The sequence below is a fragment of the Coturnix japonica genome, chromosome 8 (assembly GCF_001577835.2).
Source record: "Coturnix japonica isolate 7356 chromosome 8, Coturnix japonica 2.1, whole genome shotgun sequence".
Classification (NCBI taxonomy): Eukaryota; Metazoa; Chordata; class Aves; order Galliformes; family Phasianidae; genus Coturnix; species Coturnix japonica.
Window position 1 is genome coordinate 10729294 of NC_029523.1, and position 23201 is coordinate 10752494.

Consider the following 23201-nt stretch of genomic DNA (forward strand, 5'->3'; position numbering starts at 1 on the left):
CCTTTCATCCCTTAATGTCAACCTCTAAATCTTTAATGCTTTAATCACACTTCTTATTTTGATATCCCAAGTGAGCTGTCCTAACCTGTGTCCGCTCCCTTTCAATAAGGTACACATTTTATACTGGAAGGTTAGTCAGCAGCACTTGTTAATTATTAAGGAAAACAAAATGCTACCGCTGGAAAATTGTTTGTTCCCAGCAGTATGTGTTACCTTTAATCTGTACTGACAAGAAGCAAGAGGAATCATAAAATAATCAGAGGAGCCAGGAGGGAGGATTGTTTGTGAAGAACATTACCCAGCAGAAATGTAGACAGCCTTGATTTGATTCCATAAATGAACCTAATTACTGGATAATGTATTGTTCTACAGAAGTAACATATCTGCACAATACATAGTTAAAACAAGACATTGCACATTCAAATGCAGATGACTTTTGCCTTCTGGTTTTGCTCCCTATTATGTGCTCCTGAGCTGCACTGATGGATCTCTTTTCTATGTTGTGCTTAGACTATGCTACAGAAGTCATCCAACCCTGCAGCTGGGGTCTAAGATCTGGGTTTTGTTGTAGCCTTGCCAATGTGGATGGGGAGATTTCTGCAGAGCAATGGGCCACTAAATATTTCACAGAACTTTCTTTTTCTGTGCTTGGTTAACTAGCAAATATCCCAGACTATAATAGAATGAGTGCTTGGACTTTTCTTAACTGCCAGGCAAGCAATGAATATTTTAGACACACCAAACAGCACTAAAACAGCTTCTCAGAAAGAAAATACCATTCTAAACCTGTAGTTATGAAACATTCCTCCAATTTTTTCAGATTCTCCTTGCCATTTCAGAATAGCACCTTGAAGTGGTATAGATATATAGACAGATCTATACTGATGACTACAAATATCAACCTTGAGCAGCCACATTAATGGGTTATAAAGGGATGTCAACCTATAAGTTAGTGTTTAATTACTGGAATCAGTAGACTGAAACTTCCTTACGACTGTTTGATTCCCTTACTTTAATGTATAGCTGTTATGAGTTGATTTTTTGGGCACATTTTATGGGACAGATGCTTAGGACAGGCCTGCAATTTCTGTATTTCCACTGGTGTTGCCTTTTGTGGGAGGAAGACAACATTTTACAGGTGAGGTATTTCAGCTTGCTCCTTGCTGTGCAGGTGTAGGAGGAATGGCACTAGAGGGGAACCTGTGGTGGCCCTTGGGCTCCCATGTTGACTGGACATAAAGACTGTCCTTATATGGGATGATGTCTTAATTGCATGTTTCTGTCAGCTGGAAATTATCTAGCCTGAATGCTAATGTTCTTCTTGAATAATGAGTGTTACTTCTTCTGTAATATTGCATTCTGAAATGGTTATTGTAGCATCACAGAATGGCTTGAGTTGAAAGGGACGTTAAAGATTATCAAGCCCCAAGCCTCTGCCATGGGCTGGTTGTCCCCCAGCAGATCAGGCTGTTCAGGGCCCTATTCAGCCAGCTCTTGAACTCCCCATGGCTGGGCTGCTTTCTATCAGGCTCCCTGGGCTTTCTGGGCATTCTTTCTAGTTACTGTAACAGTGGATTAAGTCCTACTAAGTTTTCTGTGCCAAGAGAAAGAATTACTGCACTGATACTTTCAACCTTTCCTGTGTTGTTTAAGAAGAAAAAAAAAAAAAAAAAAGCTAAAAAAAAGAAGAAAAAAGAAAAAAGTGTTGATAAGGATTCAGTCTCTATTTAAAAAAAAAAAAAAAAAAAAAAAAAGCTTTCAGAGTTTACTGAACCTCCACCTCACACATCAAAAAAGAAATAGAAAAATTCCTGCTGCTATGTTATTATGCAAGCATCCAATTCTATCCTTCCATACTGTGGAGACATGCACAACACAGGAAAGTGTTAAAGAATATTTATAAGATGCTCAACAGGACAAAACAAATGGACATGTGTAGTGTATGTACATTGCTCATTACAAACATGATTAGTGTGTATATATAATAGATGTGTTGTTAAAGCACAGCAGGTTCTTCAAAGTTTACAAGTTTATTATGAATTGATTTATTCATGAAATGCTTTGTTTCTATGACAACTTTATTGGTTTGCCTGTGGTCTAAATACATATAGGCATGGCAGGAATTCCACAGTACAAAACAAATTACATGCTACTACCTGAATGGCTTGATGCCTTTAGGGAGTGTACAGAAATAGTCCACAATGAGGGCAGAAATTACCACAGACTGTGCTGGTGTGAGGAGACTTGCTTAATAAGGAAAAATGTTTAAAGGTCCACCACAGCTTCCATCTCTGCAATAAAACAGAAAGATAGAAATGAAGGAAGGGATCTTCTAGGAAAACATAAAAGAGATCTGAGCCCCCATTGCAGAAGTACAAGTGTATTCAAGAAAAGCCAGAGATCAAACACTAGCGCTCTTTTCCACAAATGTAGAACTTGAAAGAAGCTATTAATATTCACAACAGATCTAGAGCTACAAAAGAAATTGGAGAGCTATTGTTTAGTGAGAAATTAGTGTGAAGATATAGGGCCTCTGATAAAAGAGTATGGAGGCTCACTGGGACAACATAAAATAGGATCAGAGAAAAAGTCAATAAGTGGATCAAGTGGTAAAAGAGCAAATTCCTAAAATACAGGAAAAACAAGACAGCAAGGGACTGGGAAGACAACTGTGAAATAGAGGGGGTCTGAGGCAACTGGTGAGAAGGTAACTTTTTAAATAACAGAAAATGCAACTTGATATACAGCAGAACTTGCTTGTTTGTCTCTCCATGACATTTGCATCTCTGACCAAAATAATATCCTAAACCATGTTAAAACAATGATACTGTGGCTGCTTCTGTCCTGTGATAACATTCTTTGGGAAACGACAAACAAGACTGGGATTCTATGGAACAGCCTCTCCTCCATCGTTTGCTGTCTGCTTTTTAAAGAAACATCAGAAGCAGCAGAAAGCACACATCTATTACAAAAGCAAGTTTTCTGGCAATTTGTTTTTAATCTAAACAATGCTGCTTGACATTATGGATCTTTCATAGAATCAATATGAGAATTTCAAAGGAAGGAAAGGGCCACTAATTATCTATTACCTCCCATGAAATCCAACATAAAAACACCTAAAATTAAATCAAACCAGGGTAAATGCAAATCCTTGCTTAGTAACCACAGGATCCCCCCACCAGCTCTCCTGCCTGTGAAGTACCTGTGTTGTGATGGCGGTTAAAAACTGCTTCCACACTTACTTGTTTCAGACCAGGTTTGTGGCTTGTTGGTGGAGATGCTCGCTTTGTCTGTTGGGTGTCCCTCATGCAGGTGCTGCTGGTTTCATCTCTTTATCATCATGGTGTGTACAGAGCTTGGGAGGGGCAGGTTGTGCCGCCCTGTAGCCCTGCATGTGCCTTGCCTCCCTCACACTGCAGAACAGCCAGACTGCAAAATTAACAGGATTCAGCCATTTGGATTTGGCACAATAATGCCTTAGTCAAAAACCTTTTATTACCTTTATTAGCTAGGCAGATCCATCACCTGCTTTGAAAGGTGGTGGGGCTGACACAGACAGGAACTGCAAGAGAGCCTGAGTCCAGAGAGCATGGGGAGAAGGAGGCAGTGAGATGTACCATGCACGTGGCTCTGTGCTGGGGCAGGCACATGGTGCACACACTTTGCTGCTGCTCTGTGTGTGCCTGAGCCATCTGACTAATTTGATGTGCGAGCACTAATAAAAAACTTCTCCAATTAGTGCTCACTCTATTATTACTGACTCGTGTTCTGACCCCATCCCTTCCATGCTCCTAATTGCCTGTGCTGCACTAAGTGACATTGCCTTCCATGTTTTTATGAGCTGTGGTCTCCTACAAGAGGAAAGAATTATCTGCATCTACCTTGACAATTGATCTGAAATGGTTGTGCTAGTACAGCTGGTTGAAGCACATACTACTTTACAAACTACTGAATATTTGCAGGGGTGAGCACTACTGAGGGAGGCATTGGTCTCCTCTTCAGACATGAAGGTCTTTTCCTTCCGTACTGTGCTTGCTTCAGAGCTATTCGTAGCTCTGGTAAGTTTATTCACTGTGCCGTCTAAAACAATTCTGGTTGTACTGCTTCAGCCCAACTCCTAGTATCTGGTGCGCCTATATTAGTTTAAGGGTAGCCTTTGAAAGGCCTGCTTTGCAGAGGATCTGTGAAGAATATTTGGAAGTTCCCCTTTCTTTGTTCTTGTAGATGTTTGTAGGACCCTTTTGAGTGCTGTCTAAAATGCAAGGGAAATTGTGATAGTTTTTCCTAAAACAGACCACAGTAGTTAATTATTTAATGATGGCTATAAAACAAGTATAACAAAAAGAAAACTGTTCTGAACTTTCTTGACACTACTTGGCAAATACTTGCTCTTTATCTGACACACCATCATTTACTCCCTCAGCCCTTAGAGAACAGCAGGATAGCTGAACTATCGATACATTAGAAGAAAAATCATAGACAAGGAAAGTAAATTCTGACATTTTGAAACTAATGGTGAAGTTTGCCTGTGCTGTGTCCCGAATACTCAATGAAAGGTCTAGAGGGAAGAACTTAACATGCCTTTTAAAATTTCTGCATTTCAGTTATAGGCTATATGATCATCTCTGTGCATGTATAGTGTAAATACATGCTGCTGTACATGAACTGATGTGAGAGGTTTACTCAGCACTTCACATGTATTCACCTGCTTAATAACCTGCTTCTTCATAGCTTTGTTGGGCTTGTACATGTGCATGTGTGTGCATATACATGCATAAAGAGAGGTTCTGAGCAGATACCCTTTTTCATTAAGCAAGTGACATTTTCATGCTGGTGCAGCATCTATCTATCTTCTTTCTGGCAAAGCTGTGTGCCTTTCAGTCAGCATCTGACTAAAGATCAATGAGAGAAAGCTTTTTGAAGGTGCTTTCAGGTCCTGCGGCAAGGGAGATGATCAGAAAGCTGCCATAAGCTTCAGACCCACTTGACAAATGAGGGACTATTTTGGCGCTCTGTAAACTGCTGTCACATCAGTTAGAAACACTAATTAGAACTACTTTGCTATTGAAAGTGTCCAGTGCATTAAATACCACTTCTGCTTATTGCAATTAGCTTATCCATTGACTTACACTTCATACCACAAGACTATCAAAGATGGAAATGCGTAAGGGATGGCTTAATAATTTATGAAGGAAATTAGAACTGAGTGGCAAATAGCTTTTGCCTGCTGCCCTTTGACCTTTCATTCCTTGTAAAGTATGAAGCTCACGTGTGAAATGTGCTTGCCTTCAGTTTTGTATTGCTGGAGAAGCAGACTGTGAATTGCACGAGTAGAAAACATATGCTTGTCATATTTTTCTCAGAGTGATGCAGAGATAAAGCGATTTGGATCCCTCCTGAGAAGTGGTGGGACACAGTGATCTGCAACCAATGGCATGAGAGTCGTATGTTTGTCGTGGTTCCTGTACTGTTCTTCAGAACAGTTCTTGTTATTGATAGAAGTAGTGAGACTTTGTTAAATAATCTATACCATGTGAGGTTTAGAATAAGCGGTGATGGTTTTTTATGCCCTTTCCATTCTTCACAGGGCAAATTTGTAGAGGATAAAAACTAGTAAAAAAAAAAAAAAAAAAGATTTTCTTTTGTAAAGACAAGTTCATATTTTTATTTTAAAATTTAATTGTGACCTTGTAACATTTGTGATATTTGAGAATCAGAAAAGGGAAGTAAGAAGCTTTACATGCTGTAAAAGACAGAAAGGTGGCCTTGCCACTTAGTATGCTATGATTTTATATTCTGCGTGGATGTTTCTAGCTGAGAGAAAAGAAGAAATTATCACTCTAAATAGCTTGCTTGCGATCTAAAGTCATGAGGCTGAATTCCTTGCCCTGCTGTTGTGACCTTGAATCAGGCAGTTCTTTCTGTTAAGGTTTCTATTGGTGATGTTAGAGCCTGTTTAGTTACCAGGGTGTTAGGGAGGATCAGGTCTTCTTGTTTTATTTAAAAGACAATGTTCTTACCACCACTTGTCCTTCTGAAGAGCTGGAATTCAGCACATAAGGCTTTATCTTCAAGTGTTTTCTTTTGTTCTTGAAATTCTGTATGTAGGCCAGCTTAAAAACTGTGTTCCATTACTCAGACATTAGTGAGATGGAGCTGCAATGCATATTTTTCTAAGTGTTAATTTAAAGCAACAGACAGAAAACACAAAGCAGCAATGGGGTAGTTTCATCTAACAGCTCTTACAGCTCTTACCAGGAATAATCTTTGGAGATCTGATTCCAAAATCATGAAGCTCATCCTGTTTTCAGATGCATTTGTATGCATTCAGTGATCAGTGTAGAATATTCTTTCTCTGCCTGACTTTCTACATCTCACTACACCATTCCATACAGAAATACTTGTGGAAAAACTCATGACAATTTCATCTTCAGAATCTCTAAGTGGTGGCAAAATAAAATACTAACAAAGGCATAAATATACATACACTCACAGAAATGAAAGTATAAAATTACAATATGAAATGGTTTGGTTCTTTACTCTGAATATATTTACAAGTTGGGTTTTGTTTTTCAAGGAAGTTTCTGGAAAAGCAGAGTGTAATTGCAGGGTCTCAAACCACATGTTGAGCCTAACCCCAGTCCTTGGCTGTCCCTTTCTGTTTTGATGACCTTTAATGGGAGAAGGGAGGAATGTGCTTTTGTATGTTTTAAGTAGATATGTTGAAAAACCACTTTACCTTTCCAAAAATTCACTGCAACATTGAGAGTTTTCATTTGTTCTGGAAATTACAACCATTCTCCCTTTAAAGGAGCTATGAAAAGTTGTCAAGGTCCAGCCATGCCTCTTCTGCCATCCCCATGAGGTCAGTAATAGAACCACAGTAGCCAAGGGCCCTGCCTGGGCAGGAGGCATTGAAACTGTATAGCTCAGCTTGGGGCTTTGCTTTCCTTCACCCCAGTTGTCTGAAGCCTTCTTTTAAGTCTGCTGACCTTAGGCCAAATGAAAAAAGAGGATGACTTCTAAGCAACATGAAATTTAACTTTGAATATCTGTTTCCACAGCAGCCAATTGAGAGGTAAAAAGGTAGCTTTACCAAGTAGCTCATAATCACTGGGATTTCCAGAAGCTGGAAATGAGCAGGAAAGCAGGGCTGCCAAAACCCAGCTGTGGTGCAACAGAGTCTTACAAATATCCACACTGAAGTCTAAACACTTTGAGCATAATTTGCATTGCTCTCACAACTTCAAAAATCCCCCTGACTTGAAGTTTGTGACAAATTTCACCTAATCTTAGTCAAATTCTGCATCATATTTGGTGTCCATTTTGGTAGCCTTCTGTTTCAAACAGTGTGTCACTACCTCTTCTGTTGCTGGCACGTTTCAGCAGGGAGTGACTTCTGCATTGACTGTTTCCCATTAGGTTTCATGTTTCTTTAAAATCAGCTTTTAAGGAAAAAAAAAACAAAAAACAAAAAACATGTATTAGTTTGATTTCTGACTTCGCATAAAATTGCTGAAACAATCCCTGTTTTTAATATAAAATAAAAGCTCTTCAGGTGGCCTGTGCTGTATGACATATATAGCAAAGTCTGTTGTTCTGATAGTGTTTTAGCAGCCAGCCCTGAGTGGCTCATGCAGTTAGTTTGGGAGACAAAGGCAGTTTGGGAGTCAACTAGGGTAAGTCATAGCGAGCTCTGAAATAGTGGGGCAGCTGGGCACTTTGTGGCAGTATTTACTACCTTTGGAGTGTACTTAACGAACTGTAGATGGATTTGAGCCACTTGATTTCTGTAGGTGGAAAAAATCCAGCACATATTTTTAAATAGTAGTTGATGAAAACAAATATGGGGTATATAAAAATACTCAATAAGCAGCGAAGCATGAGAAAAATATAAGAAAAATTGCTACCTGCATAAAGATATACTGTTACAACAGTGAGCTGGTATCCAGTAATGTACTGTGACTAAATTCTGAAACACAGGTGACTGCAAAGTGTTACCAAAACCATTCTTTTTCCAGCTGACTTGAGGTTAGATTATGTGAACTGACTCACTGTTCAAATGGGGCTACAGAGATTAGTGCAGTATTGCTTTAGACAATCCTCGACCTTAGCGATCTCTCTTTCTGTAGCAGAGGAAACTGGCTTTTAGGCTGGAATTCCCCATCTTTTTCTACATCTCTACAATTTGACAATACTGAAAACAAAAAGGTTAGGTGAAGGAAATCGTGAGTTAATGCCAGCAGAGTCGTTGAGCAGCTTCTTGACTGCTCGCTCCAATGAAATAGTGCTGGAGTTCTCCAGAAGAATAATCCAGTGATACTGAGATATCAGGCAGTCATTTCAAATCATATTTTCACCCAAGCCTCTTTATATGTGAGTGTATACTTGTATGTATGTAAAAATCTCAAAGCTATCTGTTTTATTTCACTGAGATATGTGCAGAATGACATGAAGTCTTCCTCATGTTTTACTTCAGGGTAGGCATAGGGTTTCTGTGAAGTAAACATCAAGCTTGTGTCTGTACAATAAATTGAGTGCAGCAGCACCTGGGTTAGCTTAATGCCTGTAGGCCTTCCTGAAGCTGAGCAAGGAGTAGCCCAGTAGCACAGGCACTGGTACTATGCATTATGTGTTGGGCACAGGTGATGTTCAAGTTGATCCTTTCTGATGTCTGCAACACACTCGTGCTACAATGTGAGACAACCCAACTATTGCAGATGTGGTCTTGTCTTCCTTTACACAGTCATGTTCTCATTTGCCAAGTGGTCCTACTTAGCAGAGAGCATACTGTCAAACTCATTCATGCAAGAAGGACTGTGCTCAAACCTAAAATAGGAGTTTAGTTACCCATGTACTCTGTAGAGTCAGTCAGGAGATGCAGTTTGAAGCAGATAAGGAAGAAGCCTTCTCATTAAATGTTAGTCTCCCCAAAGAGCATTTCTGTTAAGTGTCTGACAGCACTGTGAGCATCCCCTCCTCCCATCTGCAGGGGCATAAGCACTATTGGTGTCCTGTGCAGGAGGAAGAACAGTGCTGCTGCCAGCACAGGAGGCAGGAAGGGTGACATAGAACAGGTCTGTCTGGGTTGGTGCTGCAAAACCCTGAAGGGCTGGCAGGTTTGGGATCAGGAAGGCTTCTAGGCCCTGAACTCTGATGGAGAGAGTATGTTTGTATGTTCTGCACAAGAACTGAGCACAAGGCATGTTGCAGAGTAAGGAACTGTGGCCAGTGTGTGCAGGATAAAGGAGTAGTCGGTGCCTGGGATACATGAGGTTATTGTGAGATCTGGGCATTCCAGGTTTCTCTGGGTATCTCAATCAGGGCTTTGCCCGGAATTCATTGAAGACAAAAAGCAGATTTCTTTTCAGGAAAGCTATCAACAGGCACTCAGACTGCCTTCAGGTCTGAAAATAACAAATGAGCAACACAGAAGACTGCTGATCAGATTTAAATTAAATTAGAACATGCCCTTTTTTAAAGAAGAATCTTATCCCTAGGCCTGTCTGTGGACCAGGCAGTGTACATACCTTGTTATGCTGTCACTCAGCAGTTCCAAACAGCTCTCCATCTCCAGACATTAAGCAGGTAGCCTGGCACTGGCCCAAAAGGTTTCAGCGTGATGCTGCAGCTGCTCAGCAGTACTTGATCATCAATGATTTTCTGGCTTTTTATCAGCTATTTCAAATCCCAAGCTGCAAATCAGTTGCTTCCTTTTTAGTTATATGGAAGCAAAACAAGATGCACCTGAATGCTTTTACAGTTTCATGTAATGCTATTTACTGGTGCAAACATCCAACCAGCCATCCTCCATCCTTCCTCTATCAGCTGCAGTGCTCCTTTCTTACTCCTCCTCTGTACGCAAACACTGTCTGTTGTATCACTGAGTGTTAGTCAGATAAAAGCAAAATCTGATGCATTAACAATGAAAATGTTCTGAATAAAAACATGGATTACTGTGGGATTTTTTTCTAGGACTGTGTTTTTGCAATATGATTAAGAGCCTCAGAACTTGTTTCTGAAAGATTTATTTTTCTGATCAAAGTGAACATCCAGTTCTTCTATGTCCATCTGTAAGCAGATTGAAGAATGATCTCCTTTCATGTATTGTCTTTTCTAGGTAGTATGTTTCACTAAATTCAATTGGGGAAAGGGCAATTGGCAGTACCCCTTGTAGCTGGTCTTCTGTAGTCTCTCCAGTGTGTTGAAACAAGGCACAGAGAGAGATTTATTGGCAGTGTGTGGTCATGGAAAGAAACCCCCAGGCATGGAGCTCCTGAGGGCAGTGGAGCCAATAATGCTGAATGCATTAGGTGTGAAAAGTCTACTTTTATTTTCTGTATATTCAGATCATAGTCCACGGACACTGAGCAGTGGCAGCCAAAATATAAAAACAGAGTATGCAATGGGTGCACAGAAATGTCATGCATGTGGAAACGGTACTATCTCCTCATATCCTCAGACTGTGCCACTGGACTGTTAGTATATCATCCAGCAGGCATACCCATATCCCAAAAATGTGATGGCCGTGTCCTACTGAGATCTATAACTCCAGTCAGACAGCACAGTTTAAGTGTATTTTTTTTCTAGCAGAAAAAAAACACTGTAAAATCTTCACAATTACTCTTAGAGAGGTCTAGACAGTGTAACATAGTAGTGCATAGATCATACAAGTTGTGTTGAAGCTGAATCTGTACTGTTGTACTGATGGAGAGATGCTTTCATTTCAGCAAGTTCTTGAAGCACCTCATTGCTTATGAGCTAAATTATTTTTTCATAATTTGAGGACAACAGATCAGATGAGTTTAGCCCCTGCCTTTGTTGCTGAACGTGGTGAGCTGATCTGTGAGTAATGGAGCAAAGAGAGCAATCTGTTCCAGAGCCTCCACAAAATTTCCCATTGTTTGGGGAACGAATCAGTCCATTCTCTGCATGAAAAGGGAAAGTCATGCTTAGGAACCTGATTTGTCACAACGATCTTCTTTAATGCATTCCACTGCTAGTTACATTCTTGCTGATATTAGGGTCCTTTGTGCACTTTGTATCAGTTTCCCTTTCTTGCCAGGAAACTGGAGCACCTATATGTGTAAGGAAGTCAATCTTTGATTCCTTCTAGCTCAGAAGTGTGCCTATTAATGTGCTTCAGATCACAGACAGCACTCATAGTGGCACAGAACAAAGTTATGAAAAGTTTGCTAATTATTTTACCCCATCTTCTGATTGCAGTGAGGAATTTCCTGTTAAAATTAACTCTACTTAGTTGCACAGGGCATGAAGGGTCTTTTGGGAACTCCGAGTAATATTTGGAAGGGCACAGCTTTCACCATGCTCACTTGCTGTCTTGGTCAGAGCTGGTTAGAGACTTCTCTCATTTTAAGAAAAAATTAAGAAAAATCCCTGATTTGTGAAATCAGTACTAACCTGAATGCCAACTGCTCCCCAAAAACTTCTTTGTCTGGGGAATTCCCTCCTGAACTGTGTCATTTCAAACTAAACAGTATGCACTGGAATCAACAAACCTTTAATGAGGAGAAAAAAAAGGAGACAATAGAAAAATAGAAAAAATAATGGGGAGGAGAGAAAGGGAGCAAAGAAGAGATTAACTTTATCCAAAAAGGCAGCTGTGCCTTCAAGGATGAGGAAGTAAAGAATTCTGGAATTTCCCTTCTAATAGGGAAGGGAAGGTTTTTCCTTCTATTAAAAGACATATATTACATATGTAAAAGGCCATATGTCATTGTCAGGTAATATTGTAACTGCTGTACAGGCAGTGATCAAGAGCTCATTCCTTCAAATGCCTCAGACCTTTGAAAAGGGCATGGGGAAGAGGCTAACTGCCTGTCCTTGCGCCTATGCCATGGGGAGTCAGGCAGCCACCTCTGGATTGAGCCAGTAAGGAAAAGGTGGATATGCCATGTTCTTGTGTTTTGCAGCATGGGTAAGTACAGGGCTGGAGATCCTGGCCTTGAGATCCTGTCAGCAGCAGGCAGTGAGGCAGTACTTGTATAGTGTCAATTCATAATTTAAATTCTGCTTTCCCATATTTAAGATCTTAGGTGTTCACAGCATGGTGCCTCCTAGCCAGGGCAACTCCACCTGGCAAAACACCTGCGCCTCTCCCAGGCTGTCCCACACCGCACCTTCTACACAGTGTTTAGTTGGCTATTTCAGAGCAGGAGCACTTTCAGCAAGGAGATGCTGCTGATGGAGAAGGGGTTAATTCTGCTCTCTGATTTTTCTCGTTTTACTCTTTTCATTTTCCCTTACTCCTCAGAGAGAAACATGAGCTCAGATTTACAGAGTGTTAGGGCTAGACCAGGCTCCTCTTCAGGGGAAGCCTGAAATGCCAGACAAGGATTTTACCCGTTTTGTCTGCTTTTCTGCAAAAGTTGATTGTTAAAAGCAGAGGCTGAGATTCAGTTTCAGATCTATTAGATGTAGAAATCAGCGTTAAAGCTTGACTTTGGGTCCTGAATTACTCCAAAGTTGGTGGTGAAACTTGGATTTAGATAAGCCTAATGAGCCCTGCCCAGAAATGTGCCACGCAGAATATTTTAGGGCTATACGTGGGCTAAATTAAGTCCTGGTGGTTTTCAGTGACAACATTTCCAAAGCTCAGCCTGTGGGATGGTTTTTCAGGGGTCGTTCAACAGTATCTCACCACAGAGAAGAGCACTATTGAACTCACTGTAAAAGCTATGAAATTTCATACACTGGATGTAACCCCAGGGGACTAATCCAGCCCCGACCACTATCACTCTTAGATTTGTGTTTCATTCAAGAAGTCATGAAGCAATCTATTTTGCCAGAAAAAAAATCATTATTTTATCATCATCCTGAGTACTTTCCATGAGCACAAAATTTATCAAAAAAATGCCTGAGATATTTGTGAAAGACATCAGTGGCTCAAAGAAGCCTCACATTGATTTGGAACTTGGCCTCTCTTCAGACTGTTCTGCTTGTCGTTTTTACTTAAATACAAATATTAATGAAGACCTAAATGTGCCCTTTACTGCTGCCTTTTATTTTATTTTCCTATAAAGGTTGCTTGTAATTCTACAGCCTTTTTCTTTTCTCTTCCTTTTTTTCCTGTTTAAAAGGTTCTTGCTTCTTGTTGCTGTCAGGATAATGCTGCATCATTCCACCTAACTACCAATAAATAGGAATGTGGAGCCGTGACTTCTATTCGAAGGCATGCAGCCTTCTTTGTACTGTTTCTGTATACCCAAATATATCTTCCAACTTGTAGCTGTAGTACAACATCTGAATTAAATCATGACTTATTCTTTCTATTAAAGCCATGTTGTCCCTGCCATTATCCCCTTTTCCTGTAAATGAGTACAATGAAAAATTGATTCTAGCTGTATTGGGCTGCAGCAAAATAACAAAAGATGATTGTTACATTATCAAAGTCCTCTCTGCTTCCACAATATAGGAATTGAAAACACCTGTCTTTATCTTCTCAATCAATACTGCACCTGAGTCACATTTTCCTGGAAAAAGGTGTCCACTGTATGTTATTTAGATTTAACAAATGCATTATTCAGGCCGCCTTCATTTATTTTGATTACTTGAGATTGCTCTGCCATCCCTGTGAGTTAAATGAAGCCTAATATTAAATCCCACACTAGACTAGTATGTCACTAACAATATCATGTGACTTCTCTTACGTGAAGAAGTATGACAGCAGAACAAGTGTGCTTCTTAAAATATATGTGGAAAAGTTGTGTTCACAGGGATATTTCATTGCACGCTGTTCTTTCTAAAAGCAGGGCAGAGGGCTCTGGCTAATGGCTGCAGCAGCAGAATGGAGTAATTGGAGGCACGGCTGGGGAGAGCAGTCGTGGACACTGGTGTCTACATTCCAGAAGAGAGGAGCCAGTGCTGGATGCCTAAAGCTGTCAGCAGAACTTTTCAGGTATCCTTTTTAATATTTTTAACAGGCAAAGTATAGAGCAGCTAATTTACTGCATGTTTCAATAGCAGTCTAGAATGATCAGGCATCAAGTAAGAACTGAAGGATCAGAAAGCAGCTCTAGAGACACGGCCATCATTTCAACATGTGCATTTGCATATTCCATCTAATGCCTGAAGTCAGATGCCTAAAATTAGTACATTTATTTGGATGTGTGGAAATAATTGTAATTTGTTTCATAGCAATCAATTTGTGATGCTTTGATTTCCCTTTCTGCAGAATTAAATTATTAAGGGGCAAATAGGATTTTCAAGACACTTTTTATCCTTCCCTCTGCTTAAAGTTTTGTCAAGTTTGACATGTTTCAACCATGAGTAATAAATATTAAAAAAACACCAACAACGATCCAATGAAAACTAAATTAAGCATGAGAAATGGAAAGAGATGAGGAGCAATAGGACTGTACCTTGCTAGGAAATGGGCCACCACAGGAACTTCTTTTCCACATCTGTGGTTCTTTGCACCGTTCCTATGTGGAAGAACAAGAAATCAAACAAAACATGGGAAAAGTGGGCTGACCATGGGTAGAGGCTTCAGTTTGGCAAGTGTCAGGGTGGTTTTTTCCCTAGGGGAAGTAGTGCTCTGTCCATCCTTCTCTCTGTTTGCCTGTCTCCCTGGCACGGGTGCACTCAGGCACAGCCCCACTGCTGGTTCCCCTCCTGCCGGGTGGTATGAGGAGACCCTGTGCACCTGTACGTGGCCTGGAATCCTGTGTTGCTGGGACCTTGGTGCAGCTGTGTTTCCCTGGAAGCCCAGCTTACAGGCGAGCAGAAAACAGGGCTGGCAATGGGATTCTGGCTTTCATTAAGGAATTTGTACCTATTTAAGAAATATATGCAGGAGCATGGTGCTGATTATTTTAAGATCCTATGCAAATGTATTGATTTGCAGTAGGAAAAGCTTGCTGTGATGTGTAAATTAAGCCATTTAAATCATCCTGCTTGGTAACTAAAGCACCAGATTTATTTGTTGAATGAGTTAATGCCCCGCTGTGTTTTTGTAGCTGATCCTTGCAGTTGGGTATTAAGAAAAGTATCTTCACAGAAGGAGTGGTGAGGTGTCTGGCATAGGTTGGCCAAGCAGGTGGTGGTGTCACCATCCCTGGAGATGTTCAAGGGCTGTGTAGTTGTGGCACGGAGGAACGTGGTTAGTGGACATGGTGGGATGGGTTGAGGTTGAGCTGGATAATCTTAGTGGTCTTTTCAAAACTGAATGATTCTTTGATGGGTGACCCTTATGTGCCTGGACTGGATGTTGGCTTTTGCTGTATCAGAGAGTCCTGCTGTGTTCCAGCTGCCCCACTGTGCTGGCAGTACCTCTCTCTTGCCAGCAGAATGCGCGGGGCCTTGGGACGTGCACATCTGCGTCCTGGGCAGTGGTGGCTGAGCCAAGACATGCCATGGATCCCATAGGATCTTAACAAATGCAGAGTTACTGCTCTGCCGGCTGCAGTTAGGGATGTTCTGCTCCAACCCTGCCCTAAGCCACTGAACCAGCAGTGTGTCAGGTGTAACTGAAGAGCAGACAGACCCTCATTTTTGTAATGCATGTCCTTGTACATGCAGTGAATGCTCCTCCTGCAGCTGCTTTAGTAAAGGAAGAAGAGGAGAACTTTTTCTGGTGGGTTGGCTTTTTCTGTTAAGTCACATCTGATACTTACATCATCATGGATGCATTCAGTGAGTTGTTCTCAAATCCATTTTTTTCCTAACAGTGCAACAGGAACAGTTCAATAATTGAGGGAATGTTTAATGCAGGAACAATGCACGTATCATCCATCAGGGCAAACCTCCTGACTTTTGAAAGCTTCCATACAATTCATGAAGCATTTGCCCATTTAGAAAAAGGCCATCCTTTAGGAAAGCAGATAGCTGGAGAGCTGTGCGACAGCAGGAGCAGTAGCTTGGAAATGTAACTCCATCAGAGTGGGCAGCACTGCAGCCTTTAAGGGGAGATACATTCTTCTAAAAGTTCCAGATAAAACTGGGGGAAAAAAATTAATTAAGTTAAATGCAAATGTTAAAATGCATGTTTTAGTTCTCACATTTTACAAATTTAAGAACTGCTGAATTTTACTGACAGTTTTCTTGGCAGCAAGTGAATTCTAAAGATGCACTTGCAAATATTTGTCAAAACTGAATTTTCAATTTTGCATGCATAAGGACTACTCCAGAAGTGCTGGCATCCTCAGATGCTCACAGAAGAATACTGTTGTCATGTGGCACATCTGGCCAATCATAGTGGGACAGTACATTTTTAATGATTAATCCATAGAGTTAAACAAAATATATAGTGAAAAGAACATTGCTGAATATATCTGAATAACAAATAAATCCAAGATGGTGTGATTGACTTTTATATGTACATATATATATATGTATGTATGCATGTATTCCCTGAGCAGAGAGAGGCAAAATTAATCAAATATATTATTCATTTTGACTTATTTGTTCAGTTCTGTCTTTACAAGCTGTGGTAGGATACCTGTGACTGGAGATAGCTGCAAGGCTCCTGTACTGTGTGCCATGTACTGCTGATGGCCAGTGCTTCTCTCTGCCTCTGCTTCACACAAGGCACTGCATTTACTGTGATGATGCATCTTCTGTGTGCAGGAGTTGCTAAAAGCAATTAGGTCTTGAGTAGAGTGCACTGAAAGTCCTAACGTGCTCGTTGACCAAAAGGGAGCTGAAATGTAATGTTGCCCATTTCTACTAAATCATTACAACACAAATAGCTCTCCTTTGCTTTGGCCTCTGTGCAGAATTAGATTCAGGTTAGAGTGCATCCGCACACTTACACTGAGAAGCACTCAGCACAGGAGCCTAATTGCACCCCAGATATCTACACCCTATTTAGATGGAGCATTTAATGGATCTACTACCAAAAGTCTGTTAGCCTTTATTCCATTTATTTTCATTAGAAAAACTAACTGTTGTGTTCTCTGAGATAAATACAGTAATTAAAATGTAATTCCTCTGTCTTTGATGGCCACATGACATATGATGCATGTCCACAGTCTGGTCCTGAGCTCACAGAGCTGCACTGCACTTTGTTAGTAGCCCCAGTGGGGCCAGGTGGGCTCAGAGGATGTGGGGCAGCAACCAGGCATTATGGCAATGCCTATCTGTGGGGTAAGACGATGCAAAGCACCAATCCCCCTGCCCCAAGGTGTGGGGGCTGCATGGCATGTGCTAGCCCTCTGCTGTCCAGCCCTGCCAGGAGCACACTGTGGTCAGCTCAGTTCAGAACAGCCACCAGATGATGCGAATTTCATTGCCAAGGCTGACTGTTTGAAATGCGAAAACACACAAATGCAAGTGGCACTGTCAGCTCCCGAAAAATTACATTTTCTGCAGTCTGCAATCCTCATTCTGTTCCATATGTGGAGGGATTTGTATGAAATGTTCCAGGCAGAAAGTGAAAAACTCTGTGGTATACTGGCACAATAATGCTATCTTGCATGAATGCAGTGCTTTCCACTTAAAGTGACTTGCATAAGTGGAAATATTATCCCCATTTTGCTGATGAAGAAACTGAAGCCCAGCATTTCCTTTGAGTCACATCCAGTGAGCAGGGACGAAGCCAAGAGGGAATGTGCTGATACGCAGGATTTCCCATCACCACTAGACAGGTTGTCTCCATCCAGAACACTTCATTCTGACTTTATAGTCTTCTTCTCCCTGATTAAAGCACTATCACTCTGGCCATTTAATTTCTATAGGGTAGAAAGATAGATTGTGTGCATTTACTTCAATTTGCTCTCCAGAGCATCTCTGGACATCCTTAAAGTGCTGGGAGAATTTTCAAGCTTTACCTGCAGTAATTGGGCACAGCTGGAAGAGGTCATGCCCAAATTAACTGATGCAACTGGTGTTGGCACTGAATCTGTATATGCACTAGTTTACCATATATGGAAGCCAGCAGAGTGAAGACTTATGTCGTCTGTAAGGAACTGTTTTTACTTTGGTGAGAATTATTAACAATTCAGCAAAACGATGTGAAACATGATTATGTGAGTAATTGGTCAGTGCATATTAAGAAAGATCACAATTCACAGGTCATTATGGAACATTATTGGGGAATTCGAGTGTATCAGTAAAATGGTTTATTTCTTCACATGGATGCTAAAGGAGACTCAGAATGCTGCCATGTGCAGAAAGCTGCTTGTGCCAGTAAATTATATTTACATCTGCTGCATATGGATAGACAGGATACAGGCCAAGTATGTGATGGTGGGAAGCAGCTTGCTGCTTCTGTTTTGGGAAAGTTCATCACGGTTGAAATTTTGGAGAAATGCAATTCTGAATCAGAGAGAGCCGTAGATGAGCTCAAAACTTCAGCTGCTCCAGAAACTCCATTGAGAATAACATACTATCTCACGTGTCTTGTCTTTCCATCAAATTTTGAGGACATTTTCTGGTTGCTGATAGGAGTGGGGAAGAAGAGGGAGGAGATCTTGCACTGAAATGAAAAAAAACCATCAGTAACCCATTTCGCACAGGTTTTCATCTCTGGAAAATGGACATTGTGGAGCAGCAACCTTTGCAGTTGCTGTGCCAATAGTTTGTTGAATTTCAGTTGTTAAGTATGGAGAGCTGTCTAAAATGGTACTGGGTGCTTTCGGACTCAGCTGCTAATGGGAATAACTGTGTTGATCTGACCATACTGTGCATCACTACCCCTGCATCTCTCTCCCTGCTTGCTGTGAATGGGACCACTGCTTAGGCCCAGGGGTGTGTTAACACTCTGCTCAGTATTGCTGCTTCTGCTGGTGTCATGAACAATGGGCACATGTAGCCTCAGGGCAGCATGGTTGCTACGCCTGCCTGCCAGCTCTGTGCATACCTCCTTGCAAAGCCATGCACACTTACCTATCCCTCATTTCTGCTGTCCAGGAGGTTTCTGACCCCCATGTGGAGCAACCCACAAGGATGTCACCATGAGCCCTTGCTCCTCCAGGTGTTCCCCTGGGTTCCCTCACCACGCACCCTGGTCCTCCTACAGCTATTTCCCTTTAATCTGTGTGCTGTTGCAGACAGTCAGTGGCAGCTCTGCGTGGTAGAGCACAAACAGCAAAGATTATGCAAATCTAAAATATTGTTTTCCTGGCAGTCTATGAGCAAACCAAATATTTAGAGGCCACTTCATTAAAGACTAAGCACAAACAGGAGACAGAAAGGGACGATCTCCACCATCTCACAATCACCGTTTTTGCTCTTTCAGGTACATGCCAGAAGAACTCCCAGCTGCAGAGTCTGTTGCTGGTGTTTGGGCAGATCCACAAAGCTGCAAACAGTCGGTGTGTGCCTTAAATTCAGTGACTCCTGTGAAGTGAAACCCCAGCAAGCTCCACGGTGATTTGTAGAGGTAAATACATATTTCACGAGTAAGATGCAAATGTGCCTGGCGTAGTCCCCCAAAGTGCACACTCCTGCTGCTGTCACTTGTTTGTGTCTATCCAATTTTGAATTATGTTTGCCTCTCAAATTTAATAATTTTGACAAGTTAATTTCAGCCTGTTCCTGACAAGGAAAGTAGCTATGAGGAATAAAAAAAAAAAAAAAGAGGAGTGAAGTGCTCCGACAAGGTAATAGCATGATATTGCATGGCAAGGTACTTACATTTTGAGACTACTGAAAATGTTAATATCAAAGTGCGTCTTGTTTGCCCGGAGAAAGGTGCATAACATCTATGCTGGTGAGAAACTGCAGGGGGTCCTGGGGCAGGCAATTTGTGTGCTGTTAGGAGGTGGTGCCTAGGGGCTAAACCAAAGGACCAGAAAAAAAGGTAAAATATTAATAAAAATTCCTAAATGAGCAATGTGAGAATAGTCTAGGTATTTCCCTCCTTGTTCTTCAGTGCAATGGCTGCACTACTTAAGCCCTCCCAGTGCAGGTTGAGCAGTAGGATGAGGCAGTGGATGAAGCTGCTGGTCCCACACCTTGGCAAGGACTGTGTCTGCTCCTCCTCCTACTTTGTTATGCCCTATTGTCTCTCCTCTGCCCACACCTTACCCACCCAAACCTGCAACAAAATTGGGTTTATTTTGATTTTCATTGCCTGGATGTGTATCAAGCCCTATTCATGGCTAGAGAGGTTACTCCTGGGGTACCTTGGCTCCATCTGTCTTTGCTCAGCTTTGGCTGGGATAGGCAGCGCCTCAGGGTGCGCTCTGTCCAGCCCGTCCTCTGCCTGTGATGGACACGTCAATGCGTAAATTAAAGAGAATTTAAGAAAAATTGGCTAGAGAAATTAAAACTGCCTCAGGCGGCTTAGCTTGTACAGCGACACATAGAGTACTTAGCACCCTAGATTTCATTATTCTTAACAGCATAACTGGAGTCCTATTTTCACACATTAAATATTCTTGGATTTTTTTCCCAATGAACAGACATATGATTTTTCTCTCTGCTATCAACATGCATGTTTTGTCTTTTCAGAGACTTTCTTCAAATTGGAATACAGATTAGTTTTACCTATGATTTGAAGAACTCTAATACTTGGTAAGGTCTCGATTCTTGTCTTTTATGGAAATGCGTAGCTGTGGGGGCATTGGAGAGCTGCTCTCTACTTAGCACTTCTAAGAGGAGAGCTGTGCAGGACTGCACTATTTTCACATCTCTTGGATTTCACAGACTGTGAAATTTGACTGTTTACCATGGAGAAACAGTGTTTCGTACATAGAGATGGGCATGCTCTTGTTTTCCCCCAGGCCTAATCTGCAAACCCACAGCAGCAGGGTAGTGAGAGAACATAAATATCAAAACCTACAAGAGTCAGGGACCAAACCGTTAAAGCCAGTTGTAATGTGTCTGAGGTATAGAGGATAAGGATGTATTGTCACATGACTGGTAGTATTTGAGATTCTCACTTGTTGTAGTGAGGGGAAGACTTTCCAAGTGAACTCCACAGTAGGTAGGATACTGGTAAACCACTCATTGTTCAGGCAGCATGTCACAGGAATTCCACTTGCTAGCACAGCCTGGTATGGTGAGTTTTGGTGTGTCCTGGCATGGGCTTGGTGGGATTTCCAGCATTGCCATTGGCCTTATCTACACATTTCCATTTCCTGGGTTGAGATGTTGTGTCTAATGAAACCTCATGCTTTGGTCTGGGAATACTGTTTTTGCATGCTTATCTACCTGGAGGTTCCTGGACTCTTTGTTTTCTCGCATTCTGAAGCTCTAGAGATGTTCAGGGTGATTTGTATGGCAAAGAGCTAATGAGAAGAGAGTCTGTCAAGCTGCGCACCAAGCTTTGGTGCCTACATCTGGGTGGACTGAGCAGCTTTCTGGGCTACTCTGACATACTCTCTAAGTTCCCAAGGGCTGTGAATGAAACCCAGATCTGCATGTGGAGAACCTGGACTTGTGTGTCTTAATGTGGGGACTCATAGTAGATGTGAAGTAGAGGGTCTGCTGCCTCTAGTCACTGCCTTGCATATCTAGTCATTAGCTTCCTCACAGGTGCAGGTTTGTGCTGCTGCTGTGCTGTCTGTCCCGCATTCAGACTAACCAGTATGCCTCAGACAAAGTGTCAAGTGGCACTAGACATTTATGGTTAGAGACCCACAGCCTTCCTTAATTGCCTTGAGGCGAGAGTAGATGACTGCTATAGTGCAGACTATGATCTTCTTCAGATATCTATGTCCTGCTGCTCATTAAAATTATGTCTCACCTACTGGGATGATCTGGACAGATCTCTTCTCAGTAGTTCTTTGCTATTCTGGGGGGTTTCAGTATCACTGGCAGCTTTGTCTTGTTCTCAACCAGTGAAGCACAATTTAATCTGAGGACTGAGATGCTTTAGCCTAATGAAGTCTTTGAGTTTAGTGTGTGGGTGGAATGTAGTGGCCTATGTGGTACAAGAGGTCAAACTGTAGATGAACTAATAGTCCCTTTTTGGCCTCAAATTATGAAATTCATGGAGTAATTTCTAATAATGAATGCATTTGTACTACTTGGATGCCTTCTGAATAATCTGCACACAGAAAAAGGACTTGTTTTGTCAAGCAGACTGTGACAAACAGTTCTTCCAACTCTATGATATGCAAACATGTATTTTTGGATATTCTTTGGGGAAAAATCTACTGCAGCCAAATCTACATAACCTGCAAGAAAAAGAGTCTGAAACAAAACAAAAGATATATGTAGATTATGAAAGATAGAAAATCGAGTTGAAATTCTAATGTAAATGTATGTCATTATCAGTAGAGATCACTTGTAAAGCACTATTTTAAGTTAAAGAGCTGAGAATTGGAATATTAAAGTGAAAGTCTTTTGCATGTGCATTTAGAACAAAAGCTACCCTGTCATTAGAAATTATATATAACAGTTGGATGAGGGTTGTTGTTTTCAGTGTTTGGTTTAAACACAATAAAGAAGAACAAAATTGAAATGTGTTACTTGATGCATGAGGATGAAGTCAGGATCAGAAGTACAATTTCCTAATTTTTTAGATTTATTCAAAGACTCTTCCTTTGTATTAACTCCTACAGATGTTTAATGAATGCTTAAAACCAAATACTGTTTTTCCCCAGCCCCCCAGGTTCTATGTATTTCATACAGGAAACCTGATAAAAGGAATATCTGAGAGGAGGGGAAGACAAAATCAAAGCTGAAGTATCAGAACATCTACTGCGTGTCTAAACACAATGAAATTTGAACTATGTGGGTGTATTCACTCATTTTAAAGAATTTTCATTGATTTTAGTATTATTATGTTTGGAGTTGCAGTGTTTTACACAAAGACCATTTTGCAGATCTTTATAATTCTATAAAAGCTTACAACAATTTGGATAAAACTGGCTGCACTATATATTTTCTTTGTTTCTGTTGTTAGACATTATGCTTAGCTTTAAGTATAATGAACACACAGTGCTTTGTCCTTGTCTCACTGAAAACAAGAGGAATGCAGCCACAGACCAGAGGTATCCATCCCCAAGTGTACTTGGACTATCCAGCACACACCTGCTTTGGCCATGTATGGAGTTGGTCTTCAGGCAGCATGAAGCTGACACAAAATCCACCTGTAGTAACAAAATATGCTGGACACAAGAGTATCAGTGTTTAGCAAAGTCAGTCGGTAAAATTCTATGAACATTTTTTGTTGAGATTTCAGAGACATAATACCATGTTCTGGTGAGATTCTCTCCTTCAGCTGTCTGACAGTCCACTATCCAATTAGCTCTTTGCAATAGGATAAGCATGATGGAAAGATGAGCCAG

At 41.1% G+C, this 23201-nt stretch overlaps 1 long non-coding RNA gene across 1 annotated transcript in view; it reads right to left on the minus strand.

Moving 5' to 3' along the window:
• Window positions 1-2011: 2011 nt before the first annotated feature.
• The window catches only part of LOC116653774, a 45376-nt gene continuing 24186 nt past the window's right edge, over window positions 2012-23201 (minus strand). The window contains exons 2-3 of the long non-coding RNA XR_004308207.1: window positions 19597-19737; window positions 2012-18436 (exon numbers count right to left, since the gene is read on the minus strand). This is a non-coding gene — a long non-coding RNA (uncharacterized LOC116653774). The remainder of the gene's footprint in view (window positions 18437-19596; window positions 19738-23201) is intronic.